Source organism: Palaemon carinicauda, chromosome 8 (genome assembly GCF_036898095.1).
Source record: "Palaemon carinicauda isolate YSFRI2023 chromosome 8, ASM3689809v2, whole genome shotgun sequence".
Taxonomy (NCBI): Eukaryota; Metazoa; Arthropoda; class Malacostraca; order Decapoda; family Palaemonidae; genus Palaemon; species Palaemon carinicauda.
In genome coordinates, this window is record NC_090732.1 from 135895109 (window position 1) to 135910029 (window position 14921).

General features: G+C 44.5%; 1 protein-coding gene across 1 annotated transcript in view; it reads left to right on the top strand.

Moving 5' to 3' along the window:
* Positions 1-1270: 1270 nt before the first annotated feature.
* The window catches only part of LOC137645460 (phosphatidylinositol 4,5-bisphosphate 3-kinase catalytic subunit alpha isoform-like), a 25316-nt gene continuing 11665 nt past the window's right edge, over positions 1271-14921 (top strand). Inside the window, exon 1 of the mRNA XM_068378265.1 lies at positions 1271-1441. The gene's annotated coding sequence lies outside the window, so the exon portion shown is untranslated. The remainder of the gene's footprint in view (positions 1442-14921) is intronic.

Below are 14921 nucleotides of genomic sequence, written 5' to 3' on the forward strand. Positions count from 1 at the left end.
ATATATATATATATATATATATATATATATATATATATATATATATGTATTGTGTGTGTGTGAGCCTCACAATCAGCACCTATCAGAAGACAGAAAGTATCGTTTGGGTTACTTTAGGTCTATCAGTCTTAGTAACTTAAAACGAAAATAAATATTTTTTTCCCCAGAACTGAAATTATTAGAATTGGTCTTTGTCGGTTCCATGCAACCAGGTCCTAAATTTTTAGCTAGTTTTTATTTTCATAAACCCCTCCTTACTCTTCACGACGTCAAAGTGATTTTCTTAATAATCCGCACTCATAAATGATGATGATAATAATAATAATAATAATAATAATAATAATAATAATAATAATAGTTTTAATTATCAGTTATGCCATAGAGCAGACATTGTATTACAAACTCGTACATTTCAAGATTTTCAAAGAAATGTAGTGAATGTGATGTACTTTGTATTACTTCGCTTCTATAACCTTGTGTAAACGTGACGTATAAGTATCTGTCATCATTGTTTTAAATGACAGCACTTAACGGTTAGAAGAAGTGAAATGGTCTAATTTTCCCTTGGTAATCCTAGACTTGGTTTTTTTTTCGCTCAATCCATAATAATTTATCTAAGATACTTTCTTTTTTTAGCGTCGCTAAGTCCTTTCGTTGTTTTCTCTTTAATTAATATTTTACTGAGACAGATGCTGTTACTTAAGCATTAGAACACATGTTGAAATCTGACATTTATTTAAGAAGGAATACTTATGAAACTGATTGAGAGTCACTGAAAAATTCTCCAAAAATCTTGGCCCCCAAGGAAGTGGACGCAAGTCATTAAAAGACCTCTTGATACTTTTAAGTCAAAGTTTCCTCTCCGAAATATCTGTAGCATGCAAATAAACTCATCATGATTTAATTTTTAAGCTTGAGAGTACAGTTATAGGCTTTGCATGATGAATTCACCAATAAAAAATATTAATTCTTCTCTATTAAAGATCGGAAAACTAGTTGAAATCATTCAAAATGTAAGTCGTGCGATACGCCAGACAGGAACTCGCACATCAAAATATGCCGAGTAGTACTAAAATTTGGATTTTTATGATTAGATAAATGCATTGTAATTATTATATTATTCATATATGAAACACTAATGTATTTCATATATATTTCAGAAGCTAAGAATTTAGTTGTGGTTTGGTATATAAAGCTGAAAATATAATATATTATTATGAACTGGTGCCGTACAGAACTTCCATCCGGGAACGGCAGCTGCATAAGGATGAGGCAACTGGGGAGACCCTGTGGGCAGGATATATTTTGGACTTTACCGAATCCCCTCCAACTCCTTGTGGTGGCAGTTCCTTGGACTCTTTGGAAGGGAATAACGCTACAATAATTTTTTAAAAGTTCGCAAATCAAACTTGTTTTGCAATTTTCAGTGCACGTTATCAAGGTGCGTTATATTACAAGTGTTCTTTCAAAGTACTACAATCTTAGTGACCATCAGTAGTACTCCTTATCATATTAAACAAACATGCTTTGAAAAAAAAATTCAAGGTCAATAGCAGAAACTGAGCTCGTGCTTCGGTAGGATTTAATGACCTTTAATCATTATTAGAATTGCCAAAATTTGTGTAACAACGTAATTTATAGTATATATGATTCATAGGCCCTAGATAGCTGGGGATTTTCTGTGTTTTATTTGATTTTGAAATTAGTTACCAAATGCCTTAGGGTTATTAAATTTAGAACCAATTAAAAATCAATGAAGTTATGCGTGATCGATTGTGACTTACTTTCATAGGTTGTTATTCCCGCGGTACTCCAAACCAAACGCAATAGTGGTGGTAAGTCTGGACTATAATTCTAACAAAGATACTAAAATAAATTGTAATTTGATGAGATTAATACAGCTGAAAAAGGTTATAATTTTAAATATGGTAAGTAAACGTGTATATTATACATAGAAAATCGCTATGGTCTCTCATTTGATCATCGAGTCGTCAGCTGTGTTTGTTTACGAAACTACTAACCGTTGTAGTTGTTTAAATCCCTGTATAATAAACTGTATAATGTATAAGAAATAAGGGCCAGTAACTGTCATGTGTGTTCCGTGAAACCTCAAGTCACACTGAAGATATTGTGACTGATAGAGCATAGTAACACAATGTGGTAAGTTCATAAAGCTTTCAGTGAAGTACTGGTTAAATGCGCATTTACTTTATTACTTTATTAAAGAGTAACTTTATTAAAGCCTGTCTATGGATTTGCCCTATAGCTACAACTCAATTGTCCACTGTTTTATTTACACTTTATTCATACTTTGAAAATGCTACTACTTTTATAATCTTATTACCGTATTTTGAACACGGTAATATCGGTAACAATACCCAAGGTGGACCAATAGTGAGTGAAAAAGATACTGAGGCGCCCATGAGCATAAGCTCCCTAGCCTCATGATTTATGTAACATAGTGTATAGCTATCATGTCGATACTGTACCTAATGTCGAATTAGGCTAAGAACACAACCCGGGGGTGTATGTATGTTAGCGGCCACCTATATTGTTATGTCTAACAGAATACTGCAGTGTAATTGGGGTCGCAGGGGTGCGTTAGACCCCTTTTAGGTAAGTAGGTAAGGACACGGCTTGTCGGTTAAGTTGGGGGAAAAGGGTAAAGTTTTACGGTAATTTTTTATTGTATTACAGGGTGAGATTTCGAACAGAAAATATGTTTTCCTACAGTAAATAACGTGATTTAACCGAATTTGCTGTTCATTTCAAGCGGAAATAAACAGATCAACCAATTCGGCTAACTTTAAGTTGCACGGTGTCACTTCTCTTACGAATGTACTGCGAACAATAACATTAGCAACGTTACCAATAATACACAGTGTTACCTAAGTTGACGTATGGTACACAGAGTTACCAACGGCACGCTGACATTACTAACGATAGCAATGATAGATATTTCCATACGAATTTTAAATAATTTCTCCATATAAGTTTTACCCAATATATAAAAAGTACAAAAAGGGCACAGAACCTAACAAACCCACCTAACCTAGCCTAGTAGTATGACAGGTCACAAAATAACATTTAATCTACATCTGACGTTGGCAGCATTGGTTACTGTATTTTTTCATGACACAATCTTTGCAACGGCACCTCCAATGTTTATTCAGATATACTGTTTTGTATTTTCCTCCGGTTATTATAATTTCAAGAAGGTAATGAATAGAGAAGAAGAGGCTTGTTTTACGTTTATATATCGATTCCCCAGTATGTTTTCCCCACCCTAAACCCCGAGTTCCCACTGGGGGTCCCCCATTATCGGAGGATATAGATGTATATATATTTCTAAAACTATTCATTTGCGACGGGAGCGAGTGTCATTTTCGAAGAGAGCGTAATTTTTTCTATAAGAAAAAGTAGTTGTTTTCCTAGGTTACATCGCCCTGTAATACACTACAATGAAACCAGTTTTACTGTATTACAGATTCTGATTTCGAACAGAAAATATGTTTTCCTGTAGTAAATAACATGGAGCGTTTGTAGGGTGACGGCCAGATCCCGTAGAAAACGGGAATATTCTGAACTGTGTCCGTCGTACTAAAAACGATTTTGGCGGGAGAAGCTAAGTTAAAAAACCCACCTAACCTATGCTAAAAGCCGTATCCTTACCCAGGGGTGCTTCCCCCCCCCCCCCCCCCCCCCCCCGTCTCCTTACACAACAGTTTCCTTACCTACGAGTATGACGGGAGAAGCTAACTTAAAAAACCCACCTAACCTATGCTAAAAGCCATGTCCTTACCCAGGGGGGCTGCGCCCCTCCGGACCCCCCCTTACACAACATATTTAAGATCTGTAGACCATTTCCAAACGTTTTTATTCTATACAAGATAACAGTCGGAGCGATAATAAGCAAATTAGGACGCTTGGCCGTAGCGCTACAAACTACCCAATAACATGATTTGACCGAATTTGACCTTCATTTCAACCTCAAACCAACAGAACAACCGATTCGACTAACTTTGAGTAGCTGAACTGGCTGCTGTTATTACGTATGAAATGAAGGTGAAAATCTGATAAATCACGTTATTTTCTACAGGAAAACATATATTTTCTGTTAAAATGTTTAAATATAATGTCTTATTATATATATTTTGTTAAAATGCTTAAATTTAATTACTTGTTCAAATTCCGTGTCACTTCACTCGCGTATGTACTGAGAACGGTATAAGCAACGTTACCAATGATACACAGTGTTACCAACGTTACTGTGGCATTGCTAACGTTAGCAATGCTACGGTAATATTATCATGTGTATTTTAGAAAAATTTTCTATATACCCTTTACACAATATATAAAAAAGTACAAAAAGGGTACAGAACCTAACAAACCCACCTAACCTAACCTAGAAGTTCCCAGGTCACAAACCCAATATAATGCCCTTTGTTATATATATGTTAATCCGTATCACTTCACTCACATTACGATAGCGTTAGCACTGTTACGATAACATTATATATAATGGTTCTTGTTCCGCCATTAGCTCGTTTTGCTCGCATGAAAATAAAACATCAAGCTCGTATGTACTGGCAAGCGGTAATGTTGAGCTGCGCACGCTGACATTTGTAATGTTATGCTAACTTTAGCAACGTTGAATATAATGGTTCTTGTTCCTCGCTTACGATCACAGGAAAATAAAACATAAAGATCGTATGCACTGGCAAAAGGTAATGTTGAGCTTTGCACTCTTAACAAAATATAGTAAAAACTAACACATTAAAGTTAAAGAAATTAATGACTTACTTTTATGACCGTGACGACGTAACTTGTGGGTCAGGGGTGGTGTTGTGACTGTGAGTCTGTGGCGTCTTACCTGCTTTGCTTTAGTTTTGTAATGCACTTGGAACACGGTAAAAGTTGGTATATTACATTACGAGATTTAAGAAAATTATCAACATTGGAATTCACTAAAATACTTTCAAATATGGATTACTGAAGTCGTTACAATTTTCTAAAACTTCGATTGTAAAATACGCAAAAAGTCATCACTTGAACTAACAAAGACCTTACTTGGGCAAAGGTTTCCACGGAAAAGGGTTTGTTGGAAGGTGGGGGTAGGGAAATATTAACCCCCCTGTGCAAACTTTCAATACGTATGGGTTCGTGATTGGTTAACGGAAAAGCAACGGAGTTTAGAGAGTAAACATGAATGAACAGAATGGGAAACTTGTCCAGAGCAAGTATTTATGTGAAATCTGGGAGTAACAAGGTAATAACAAAATGTATAAAAGTAAAATAGAAACATAAAATGGAGTCTATGATAAATAATAATATTTGATGGGTATGTAAAATGAGGTGATTTTATAAGGTATCGGATAATAAAACGAGTAATACTGGGGTCAAACGTAATATGTATACGAGGGTATTACATAACTGATCAAGTAATAGACTTGGACAGAGCTGGTGGAGAAGATGAATAGTTACATTTCACGATTAGAGAAGAAGAAATCCTATTGGTGGACGAAGAGTCTCTGCGCTGGGAGGCAGGGTTTTTGCGCAGAAGGTCGAAACCTGCTATGTACAAAAGAACAAATGGGAGCGACTACAACCGGTAAGTAGAATTAGAAAAATTAAATGAAAAACATTGCTAATGTTAGCATGTTGCGCTAATATTTGATCTACATCACACGTTGGCAGCTCTGGTTACCGTATTTTTTTATGAGACATAGCCTTTGCAACGGCACCTCCAAAGTTTATCCAGTTATACTGTTTTGTCTTTTCTTCCGTTTATTATACAGTACATCCAAGGTAATGTATAGAGAAGAAAAGGCTTGTTTTTCGTTTATATATCGTTTCCCCAGTATGTTTTCCCCACCCAAAACCCCGTGTTCCCACTGGGGGTCCCCCATTATCGTAGGATATAAACATATATATATATTTCTGAAATTATTCATTTGCGACGGCAACGAGTGTCATTTTCGAAGAGAGCGTAATTTTTTCTATAAGAAAAAGTATCTTTTCCTAGGTTACATTGCCCTGTAATACAGTAAAATAATACTGGGGAAAGTTTAAGTTACCAGTCGGTGTCCATTTTTAAACAACGCGGAGGAACTGGCCTCTGATATACAAAGGTTCCCTTGTAAGACAAGAAAGTCTTCAGCTTCTTTGAAGCCTTTATATCAAGTCTTTCTGGTGTCTAGTGGGAGCTTGTTGTAAAGTCTCGGTACTGCATTTTTGAAAGCACTCGAATCTACATTAGATATACATTACATCTTGGCTCCAGTGTTTTGAAACCATCTGTAACAATTCTCGTGTATACACAATTCGTTGTTGACACTATGTAGCAATGGGTAAAATTATATTTACGGACGGGGAAATATTTCAAACAGAAATATGTTTTCCTGTAGTAAATAATTTGATTTAACCGAATTTGACCTTCATTTCAACCGCAAACAAACAGAACAACCAGTTTGACTACTTCTGTATAATTGATATGAAGTCAAATTCGGTGAAATCACATTACTGTATTTACTATGGAAAAACAAATATTTTCTTTTGAAAATGTTTCACCCTAAATCTAATGGTTCTTGGTTCCCCGTGCGCTCGCTTCGCTTGGGAAAAAAATAAATACATCAAGCTTTGTATGCACTTGCAAAAGGTAATTTTGAGCTGCGCACGATAACATCAATGATTGATTATTATTTCTTGAGTGATTATTCACGGTATATTTTTTTTGAATAACTAATGGTTCTTGCTTCACCATTAGGCCTATACAATTTTAGAAACTTGTTACCTACGCTTGATGACACACGTAAAAAGGATTTGGAAAGGCCTGAAGCAAAGTACTTGAAGTGAAAACAAAGGAAGTGGGAAATATAACCCCCCTCCATATAAGTTTCCATACGTACGGTTACGGGATTGGTTAACGGAAACACCGGTGTAACAGTATGGCATCTGTAAAGTAAACTTGAAGGGTAAACTTGAAGGGTAAACTTGAAGGGTAAACTCGTAGGGTAAACTCGTTCAAAGCAAGTATATGATATATCAAAACTGAATGCAATATGGCAATAACAGGAAAAAACAGATGACGAACAATTAGTAAGATAAAGTGAAGGAAAGAATAAATAGTACTTTATGGGAATACATTAAAATGTAATATTATTATTATTATATGCTAAGCTACAACCCTAGTTGCAAAAGCAGGATGCTATAAGCCTAGGGGCCCCAACAGGGAAAATAGCCCAGCGAGGAAAGGAAATAAGGAAAAATAAAATATTTTAAGAATAGTAACATTAAAATAAATATTTCCTATATAAACTATAAAAACTTTAATAAAACAAGACGAAGAGAAACTAGATAGAACAGTGTGCCTGAGTGCACCCTCAAGCATAAGTTGGTGGAAATGACTTTAAGCTTGAGAAAATGAGAAATATTCACGTGGGTATTGCATCAAAGAATACAGTATACTGTATACAAATGGTATTAGGAGCGTCAAGTCTCGTATACTTGAATGTCGTGAGTAAAGAAATACAGTGATGCCTCGCAACACATAGATAATTGGTTCTGAAAGGGCTTTCGTAAAGTGATTTTTTCGTGTAGCAAGTCGCCTTTTACATGTAAATAGCCTAATTCGTTCCAGACCCTAGAAAAACGCCACTTTAAATGATTATAAAAAGGATGTGCACCACATATATTAATAAATTAACATTGATAATCTGAAAAAGAAGAGTTCAATTAGAGCAAACAGTAAAAATACAGTAACAAAAATGCGGAACCTTACCTTTGGAGTGAGGCGATGTCCGAGAGCGAAGTGCGGGCCAGTAGAGGAGGATGAAAACCGCGGAAAATGTTTACGTACAAGAGGCAGAAAATGTAAACACTTAACTTTACAAAACAGATTTATAGATGACAGAAAACTTTAATACTTAATTGTTCCGTAACTGGAATACAAATCACGCTATTTAAAGTGGGTAATTACTTTCGGCGTAGCTGAAAGGACGAGCCATACAAATTTAACGAAGGATTACTACCCCACCGCTGGTTAGGGGGGGGGGGTGTAGGGAGGGTAGTTAGCTAACCTCCCCCCTCACACACCTGTGTTGTAAGCTCACTTTGCTTACGGCTCGGGTGCTAGACAGACGTGTCCGCTGTCACCCTCGCCTACACGACAGCCATTAATCATTGCTTTTGCTTTCTCTTTTCTAGAGTGTTGTGAAGTTGGCCTCTACAATGTGGAAGTGCCCTGGGTTACCTGACCGCCCTTGTGGGACCTTCATGTCTTCTATCGAGACGGATCCTCACACCTTATGCCCTTATTGTAGGGGTCAGCGGTGTGAAAGTGATAACGTATGTATGGAATGTAGGGAGTGGCCTACCTCCCAGTGGGAGAGGTTTTCTCGGCGCCAGAAGAAGTCCAAACGGGATATTTTTCCTTCGAAGGTTTCTTTGAAGAAGGAAAATCCTCAGGACTCTTCTTCCGTAGCCCAAACCTCCTCCGAAGCTCCCACTCGCGAGAGGCCGTCGAGTAGTAGCGTAGGCCGTACTGTTGTTGACCGATTTCGGGGTTTGGGAGAGGGAGTTGCCTCCCATAGCGAGGCAGCTCCTCCTCCTCCCCCGGGGAGGATTTAATTATTTCCTGATGTAAATAATGATGATCTTTTGCAGCTTTGGGCTTCCTTGGGGCTTCAGGGTTCGCCCTCCAAGGAAGCCCTGTTTGACATGGTCAGGTTGGGAGCAGCTGTCAAACAGTCACCAGCAGTAGCAGAGGTTGACCCTCTGTCTATTGTCGAGGCTGTTGTGGCAGACGCTTCCAATGAGTGTTCATACCCCTGCTCCTGTTGTAGCTGAAGGCTTAGCTCCCCCTTCCGAACATCCTTCGAGGGAGGAACTAAGTCCAACGGTGTCTCCTGCGGGTGATTCTCCCCCACGAGGGAGTTCACTGACAGAGACTCCTCTTCGGAGGACTGCCGATGGTTTGCCTGCTGCTCCCAGAGGACGTATCCGACGTAAGACTCGCCTTCCTCTTCGTCGCCGAGGTCTTCCTTCTCCTCACAAGGGTGTTAGGAGGCGCCTCTTCGGATCTTCATCCTCGCAGTCCCCCGCAGGGAAACCTCGTCCTTCAGCTTCCGTTCTGCTACTTCCTTGGACCTGGATCTCTCCGCAGATCGTTCGCGATCTCCTATGCCTGCCAGACCTGCTGACCTGCCTTCACCTTTCCTGGCTGCTGACGTGCTGTGGGCGCCCACCCATCCCATTTTCACAGGGGCACCGGTCCCTTCGTGGCAAAAGGGGCTTTCACACATTGTGTGTAAGTCCCTTAAACGCCAGGTTTCCCCTGTGCGCCAACGTTCGCCTGCGTGCCAGCCCACTACTGCGCGCAAGCGCTCTCCGGTCGCTGTCTCATCTCGCCAGCACTCTCCTGCACGCCCACGATCTGTTCGTCCTGCAGTTCCAGAGATTACGCGCCCACGATCTCCTGCTCGCCAACGGACCTCTGTGCGCCCTCGGCCTGATACACGCCATGGACGCCCTCGGTCTCCTGTTCGTCAGCGCTCTCCTGCTCGTCAGCGATCTCCTGTGCGCCAGCACTCTCCTGCTCGCCAACGCTTGCCTGCTCGTCATCGCTCGCCTGCTCGCCCTCGATCTTCGGATCAGGGCTCCAAAGAGAAGTTTCCTTCCTCTCCTGCTCGCCAGCGCTCTCCTCCACGATCGCCGACTCGCCATCAGACCTCACCTGCTCGCCATCCTTTGCCTACGCGCCATCGCCCGCAGTCTCCATCGCGCACCCACGCGCCCACTGCCAGAACTTCTGTTCCTGATGAGCGCCCTCCTGCGCGCCCCGCGCGCTAGGGATATTCCCTCTGCACGCACGCGCCTTACGGCTTCGCCCTTACGGGCCCTTCAACATCCTGTGGCTGCACTCCATTAGAGGTCTCCGGAACGCGCGCCAACGCACCCCGTCACCTACGCGCCCACGCGCCCTGACGCCTGTGCACCCACGAGCTCCCGCGCCTACGCGCCATCGCTCACGTGCGACCCACAGCACGTTCCCACACAGGATCCTGCAGACGACGTACAGTCAGGTCATCTCCATCTTGTCCCCCCCCCCCCCCCCCCCCCCCCCCCCCGTAAGCGCAGGACAGCGCGCCCAACGGAGGGAGGAAAATCTGCGGACAGGTCCAGGAACTTTTATTCTACAGCTTCTTCCTTTCAGGCAGACCCGGTTGTAGTTTCCACTCCTAGGGATCTTACGATCCCCTTCCCTCCAGAGGGTGTCTCTGGCAGCGCTGCTGTCAGTCGGCTGCCCTGGTTTGGGCCCTTGATCAGAGCGGTTGCACAGGCTTTCAAGCCCGCTTTCTCTGAACTAGGCCTCAAATCAGTGGCTATCTCGGCCACCTGAAGAGGAAGAGAGGAGTGGACGACGTGGTTACTTCTCCAAGGGCGAAACTGGTTCCTCGGAAGCCGTCGAGGAAGGCTCCCACCCCTCCCCAGACTTTCTCTCCATCCCCTGTGGACGAGGGTTTTCTGTCCTCAGGGGATTCTCGTGAGGTGAGGCGTTCTCCCATCGCACCAATGGGAGAAACCCCACCTCGCGCCGAGAAGTCTCCTCGGGTGGAGGCGGAGAAGAGCCCCCCACCATCTTTATTGGAATCCTGCATCCCTCCCAGGAGGAAGTCGAAGGACTTCAAGACGGTTCCGAAATCTTCTTCGAGGATCAGACCAGAACCAGCTAAGCCCGCGGAGAACGTCCACGAGTCCCCCCAAGAAGAGCCTTTGGGGACTGGAGACCTTGCTGCTAGTCCATCAGAAGGAGAACCGCAGGAGTCGGAGCATGCCTTTTGGCAAGTTTTGACTGATGAGGAACCTTAACTGGACCGAGTCTTTGGTACTCAAAAGCCCCCTAAAACCAGTGCAGCTTTGCCCTGGTCCCAGGGGGTCAAGAGTGCCAGAGATAAGGTCGAGAGCCAGCTCTCCGAGCTAGCCTCCTCCAGCCGTTCCAGCACCGGAAACAAACTCCTACCACCACTGTGTCCACCAGAGGAGGTACTTCGAAGTCGTCGAGGAGTCCTGTTTAGCTCTTCCCCTCCACCACTCGGAAGAGCTCTCCAGGGGAGTCCCTCTCGAGAGACTCCAACCGGCCAGTGACGTTCTCGGCCTCGGAGATTCTCTGCCAGGAGAAGGTAGCGAAGTGTGCCATACAGGCCACTTCGTGGCTGGATATCTGGCTAGGATCTCTTGGCATCCTGATACGATCCGAAGACTTGTCTAAGGAGAGTACCAGGAAGGCCTTGGAGACCTTCCTTCTTTCAGGCACTCGTACCATCGAGTTTCTGGCCCACCAAGTCTTGAACTTGTGGGCTAACACTATCCTGAAACGCCGTGATACGATGTCTGAAAGATTCAACTTGAAGGTCCCCAACACCGAGGTCAGTAAGCTCAGACATTCCTCCCTTTTGGGGAGTAGTCTGTTTGAGCCGAAAGATATAGAGCAGGCGGCTGAGAGGTGGAGGGCTTTACATCAAAGCCCTATAAGCCTTCAGCACCTCAACAACCTCGCTCTGCAAAGACGACAAAACCGGCAGTAGCAGCAAAGGCAGCGGTGTCCAAACAGCCCTTTCCTGTCAAGGACAGGAGAGGCATGAAGTCCTCCAGGGGAGGTAAGAATCCTAGGGGGAGTGGCCGAGGCCGCAAATGCTAGGATTGGCAGTCCCCCCCGCATGTACACCTGTGGGGGGATGCCTCCAAAGTTGCGCGAACAGGTGGAAGCAACTCGGGGCCGATTCCTGGACGATCTCCGTGATCAGTCAAGGATATCGCGTCCCGTTCATAACATCTCTTCCTCCCTTGACAGCGAATCCAGTGTCGTTGAGCTCTCTTGCCATGGGATCTGCAAGAGGGCAAGCCCTTTGGGGAGAAGTCGAGACCATGTTGAAGAAGGATGCTCTCCAAGAGGTCGTCGACGGGTCCCCAGGCTTCTACAGTCGACTCTTTCTTGTAGGGAAGGCGTCTGGAGGCTGGAGACCAGTCATCGACCTCTTAGCTCTGAACAGGTTTGTCAAGCAGACCCCGTTCAGCATGGAGACGGCAGACACGGTCAGACTCGCAGTGAGACCGCGAGACTTCATGTGCACACTGGATCTGAAGGACGTGTACTTCCAGATCCCAATCCATCCGTCTTCAAGGATTCAGCCTAGACAACAAGATCTACCAGTTCAAGGTGCTGTGCTTCGGTCTCTCCACAGCACCTCAGGTTTTCACCAGAGTGTTCACCCTGATATCTTCGTGGGCACACAAGATCGGCATCCGTCTCCTCCGTTATCTGGATGACTGGCTGATCTTAGCAGACTCGGAGTCAACCCTTCTTCGACACCGAGACAAACTTCTAGGAATTTGCCAAGATCTAGGGATCATGGTAAATCTCGAGAAGTCTTCTCTGCTTCCTTCCCAAAGACTGGTATATCTAGGCATGATATTGGACACCAATCTCCACTGAGCCTTTCCATCAGACGACAGGATAGCAAGGCTGAGGAAGGTCGCAAGTCCTTTCCTCAGACGAGACGAACTCCCAACCCAATCGTGGTTACGTCTCCTCGGCCATCTCTCATCCTCGGTCCGTCTAGTTCCCAACGGTCGCCTCGGAATGAGATCTCTGCAATGGCAACTCAAGTCCCGGTGGAGTCAAGGACACGATTCCCCGGACGTCTCGATCCCTATGGGTCTCGCGGAACGGACGGACCTTCAGTGGTGGGTGGCAGACGAGAACCTACAAAAGGGAGTGGATCTTCTCGTCGTCCTCCCGGATTTGATGCTGTTTTCGGATGCCTCAAAGAAAGGGTGGGGGGTTCACGTTCTGAACCACAGGACCTCAGGCCTGTGGTCAGAATCAGAAAAGTGCCCCCATATAAATCTGCTAGAAATGAAGGCCGTTTTTCTGGGCCTTCAACAGTTCCAACAGCACCTGGCGGATCACTCTGTGGTGGTGATGAGTGACAACACCACAGTAGTGGCTTACATCAACAAGCAGGGAGGTACCTTTTCAGAACAGCTATCCCATCTTGCAGTAGAGATACTGAGATGGACCGAAGTCCACTCGATTCCACTTTTGGCTCGCTTCATTCCGGGCAAAAGGAATGTGCTCGCCGACAGTCTGAGCAGAGTGTCTCAGATAGTGAGTACCGAGTGGTCTTTGGATCGTCAAGTAGCCAACAAAGTCCTAACTTTGTGGGGTTCCCCGATTGTGGATTTGTTCGCGACAGCGTCGAATTTCAAACTGCCGCTGTACTGTTCCCCAGTCCCGGACCCCAAGGCTCTCTGGCAAGATGCTTTCCAACAACGGTGGGACAACATCGAAGTATACGCCTTTCCCCCGTTCTGTCTGATGAGGAGGGTACTCAACAAAACCAGACTATCGGTCAACCTCTCGATGACTCTCATAGCTCCGCTGTGGCATCACGCGGAATGGTTCCTGGACCTTCTGCAACTCCTTACGGAGCCTCCGAGAGAACTCCCTCCACGACACGAGCTACTCAAACAACCACACACCAACATCTTTCACAAAGCCGTAGCTTCGCTTCGGCTTCACGCCTGGAGACTATCCAGCATCTCCTCGCAGAGAGGATTTTCGCAACAAGTTGCGGAAAGGATGTCTGGACACCTGTGAAAGTCATCCACAGGAGTCTACCAGGCGAAGTGGAGAGTTTTCTGTGGTTGGTGTCGTGGAAGGGGTATCTCTCCACTTGATGCCACTATTCCAGCAATAGCGTAGTTCTTCGTGTATTTGCGAGAAGAAATGCGCCTTTCATTCTCGGCAGTGAAAGGCTATCGCTCAGCCTTAAGTCTAGCCTTCAGGCTCAAAGGAGTGGAAATTTCTTCTTCGCTAAAACTTTCCCTACTCATACGTAGTTATGAACTTTCCTGCCCTCAGTCGGAAGTGAGACCTCCTCCATGGAACGTGGTTCGAGTCCTTTGGTCTCTAAGGGACCTCCCTACGAACCATTACGCCAGGCTTCAGATCGCCACCTGACTTGGAAGACGGTGTTCCTACTATCTTTGGCGTCAGCCAAGCGAGTTAACGAACTTCATGGTCTCTTGTATGACATCGCCCATTCAAGGGGATGGGGGGGGGGTAACGTTCAGCTTCGTCCCTGAGTTTATTGCTGAGACTCCGAATCCGGGAGTGCCGGACCCTCGCATCGAGTCCTTCCGGATTTCGAGTCTTCGTTCCGTAACAGATGACCCAGGCCATCTCCTACTGTGCCCAGTAAGGAGTCTGAGGCTATACCTGAAGAGAACAGCTGCAGTTCGTCCCCAAGTGCAGGCTTTGTTTGTCAGCACTGGGAGAACGAAGGGGAGGGTTACCAAGAACACCATCTCAGCATGGATTCGAAAGGCCATCCATCTGTCCTTGAATCCTGACCCTCCTCCGTCACGTCGCCCTAGAGCTCATGATGTCAGTGGAGTAGCTACCTCCCTGGCCTTCAAGAAAAACTTTTCAGTGACGCAAGTTCTGCAAGCAGGGGTGTGGAAGCGTCAAACGACCTTCACAGCCCACTACCTGTAAGACGTGATCCACAGGAGGCTCGATACGTACTCTATCGGCCCTGTGGTGGCTGCACAATAGCTGGTTTAAACCTCAGGCTCCTTAATGGACAAGTAGCAGAGGGTTGAGGGAATTGTTACCCAGTTTTAGTCTGCATGAATGAAAAGGTATGCCTGGCCCTTATTCTTTTCTTCATCCTCCCCTCTCTTGGAGAAAGCAGCATCCTGGGTTCTCTGCACAGCTGACCTCAAACCTCTGCCGGTAAACCATGTTCCCTTGTGTTCCTAGTATTAAGTTAATACTGTCGCGTCCCCATACCCTGACGAGGTGGTATTGGGAGAGTCCTAGCCTTAAGTTACCATCTAAAGAACTTCAGGTCAAC